This window comes from Alligator sinensis, unplaced genomic scaffold, assembly GCF_000455745.1.
Source record: "Alligator sinensis unplaced genomic scaffold, ASM45574v1 scaffold1593_1, whole genome shotgun sequence".
Lineage (NCBI taxonomy): Eukaryota > Metazoa > Chordata > Crocodylia > Alligatoridae > Alligator > Alligator sinensis.
This window is the reverse complement of record NW_005843384.1, coordinates 1-3,392: the sequence shown is the minus strand read 5'-3', so window position 1 is coordinate 3,392 and position 3,392 is coordinate 1.

The following is a 3,392-nucleotide window of genomic DNA, read 5'->3' as shown; positions in this document are numbered from 1 at the left end:
GGGGAGAAAAAGAGGGCTGTGCGTCATGAATGAGGGGCACTGGCAGGGCCAGGGAGCTGCTCATGGGGAGCTGAAGGTTGGAGTGAGGGGCCATGCTGAGGAAATGGGGTCATGCCAAGGAAAAGTTTGGGAAGCACTGTTCCAAGGGTTCCTATGTTTTACACACTTAGTGCCTTAGTTACCTAACTTTTCTCAGCATCTGGCTTCTGTATGCCAAACCACAGGCATTGTATAGGGAGCTAGCCACCTACTGCAGGCAGTGGATTGCAATAGGTGACATTATCCACACCCTAAGGTGATATGTCACCTGTTGGAATCCACTGTCTGCACTTGGAAACTTCCAATCACACCTACACCCCAAAAGGTCTAGATCAGTGGTTCTCAACTTTTTTTTTTTTTTTATTTTTTAGACTCAAGGAACCCCTTGGAAAGTGCCAGCTCTTAGTTCTCACAAAATTATATACCAATTTTTCTGTTGCAAAGAACTCAAAAAAGACTGCAGAATAGTTTGAATACTATGGATTCCTACCTGAAATTATTTGGTTCATCTTCTGAATCCTGTTTTCACAGCTAATGGTGCTAAAAGTACATAGCATCCCATGGCACCCCTGAAAAGATCAAGGCACCCCAGGGTGCCACAGCACCCTGGCTGAGAGTTACTAGTGTAGAGGTACACACCCCTTAAAGACTGGTTTAAACTTCAGAAAATGTTTCGAAACATTTCTCTTTGGTCCCATCTCACCCCAAACCAGCCTGCCAAGCCAGGAACACAGGGGGTGAGCAGCAAGGGGAAACTGGCAAGCTGCTTCCTGGTTGCAGGGGGCAGTGCCACCCCAACCCCCCAAAGCACTCAAGACTCCTGGTCACCACGAGCAGGGGCCACACAACTACCACTCCCAGACTAAGTAAACCCTCCCTTCTTACATTTTACCCCAATTAGGCCTGGGATCCTGCCAAGCCAGATCAACTTCCGGTCATGAGTCCAAGCAAATGCACCTCCCGCCTCCCACCACACCCACCATGCATCCCCAAGTCGCATATTAGGGTAAAATCAGTCTTTTTTTAAGGTTTGATTTTTTTGAGAAGGGGGAGCAGAAGTTTCAATTATGGGCCATAATACATTCCTCCTCCTTAGCAACCAGCCAATCCGTGCCTTCCTCCTTCAGTGGCATCCTGGGGAAACTCCATACATTGCAAGGGTTTGATGGCTGGGTACTCCATCCCCTGGTGGCATTTCAGCAGCTGGGCCATCTCCAAAGAGGTGACAGTTCTACTTGGTACTCTTAGTGTAGGAGCAGACACTATTGTCTAGGGACAAATATGAATCGGTTCCCACAGGCTAAGTGTTATGTCTGTCTGCACTCTGAAGGTTGCATCCCAGCACCCAAAAACTTAAGGGTGAAATCCATGAAAACTATGAAATGTTCTTAAGCTAGTTTAGAGTGAATTAAAGGCTTTTTAAGAGGCTAAAGAAAACGTACAATGGTCTCTAGAAGGGTATAGGCAAGTGGATCAAGAATGAAATTAAAATGGAGAAATTTAACTATAAACAAATTTAACTGAAATATAAGAGACCATGTAAGAGTTTCCCCTCAGGAAGAAGCAGACATTCAAGGAGTGAACAAAGCACTAGAAGAGATACAACAGTAATAATCCTGCATGGCACTAGATGATCTAACAATAAAAAAAAAAAAAAGGAAGATATCCAAGGTTCAATGTGTAGTGATGCATTAAAAATGCAAAAGGATTTAAAAAAAAAAAATCAGCCTAATTTAGATGAAGTAAACAAGAACATTTCACAAAAGGTAGTTTAAAATAAAATTTAACGAAACTAAATAAAAAGTTTGTTCAGGAAATGTTTATGATAAATGTCATTCCAGGGCAGTTTATTGGATAGGTAATTTAAAATGTTACTAATATAACATGACAACAGCAAAAGTATGGTGAGTTTAGAAGCAATCAAGTTGAAAACAACAGATGTAAATCCTCGATCCTGCACCCACCCACACTGGTCAAGCTAAGAACAAATTTAAGCAGCATGGCCCTCTCATAGTTTAGACTACAATCTGCATCAGTAGATTATATTATACAAAATAAAAAGCTTGAACTAAAACAGCTGTCCAGGTGGTCTTCTAGTAGGTCTCGGTTTAGATCCAGATTTCACAGGCAGAATGCCTTAAGAGTTCAAACCCTCCACCATAAGCCAACGACAGTAACTAGTGGTTAATGGAAGCAACCTGTTTTAGGATGAAGTATTTAAATTTTAAAGACTGGAGTGTTAATAAGACTAAATCAAAATAGAATATGGTTTTGAACTTCATACTTGGCAATTACAACCCTTATCAGCCACAATTCCAAAAGCATTTCCCTTCCCTGGTAAAGTACCCCCCTTATCCTCCCAAATACAAAAGTTACAGGATCTTCCATTTTTACTCTATCGATTTCTGACAATTTAAGAAATCATCAGCAGCAAAATATTTCAAATACTTCAATAAAACAGCAATGTGGGTAGCATTTAGGTCAAAATTACAACCCTGTCAATTGATCTTTGAGAATATATCGCTAAAGACTATGCATGCCCATTATATTATTAATGCAAAATGTCGGGGATGAGGTCTACATCAAGGGTTTTGCCAGCAGATCTGTTAGGTGCGAGAGGGCTCAGCAGAATTACCTACCTCTTAACTGGCAGAAAAAAAAAAAAATATCCTTAGTGTAGACACAGCAACACTAATAAAAAATGTTTTTAATGACTTACACCATTTTGGGAAATGGCATAGGAATGCCAATAGAAAGACTCCTTCTGCCTGTGTACACCGCATCTCTGCTGGAGGAGTGGGATGGTACAGCTGACTTGGCACAGCTCTAGTGGCACTGACAGAGCCTCTAAGGGGAAGAAGAACTATTTTTCATTTCAGGATTTTGATATTAATAGTGGTGACACATACAAACCCTTGTAGATTCCTTGCATTTGTTGATCATGAAAATGAAAGTTATTACACCTCAGGCTTGTAACATCTTCAAGAGAAACTTAATAGGAACTGTCAGACCACATCAGAATGACTGACAGCAGCCATCAAATAATTCAGAGAAAAGGGGAAAGCCCCTTAAGAGAAGGAAGGGACAGTGGGCTCATGCAAGACTGCCACATTTTCCAAGAGAGAGACTACAAGAGAAATCAATGTCCTCCAAGAACTGCAGCTAGCAGCTATATACTTGGTACATGCCCCCACTTCCACTCTGGTGTCACAGTGCTAAGAGTCTTTGTGAACACAGGCAGAAGGCAGGTCTGCGGTGCCACACACTGCACATTCAGGTGCATCATGCACTGATGCCTGGCAGTGCGGGGTAGGGGGTTGACTCCAGAACAGGATTAAAAAGAGACTGGCAGG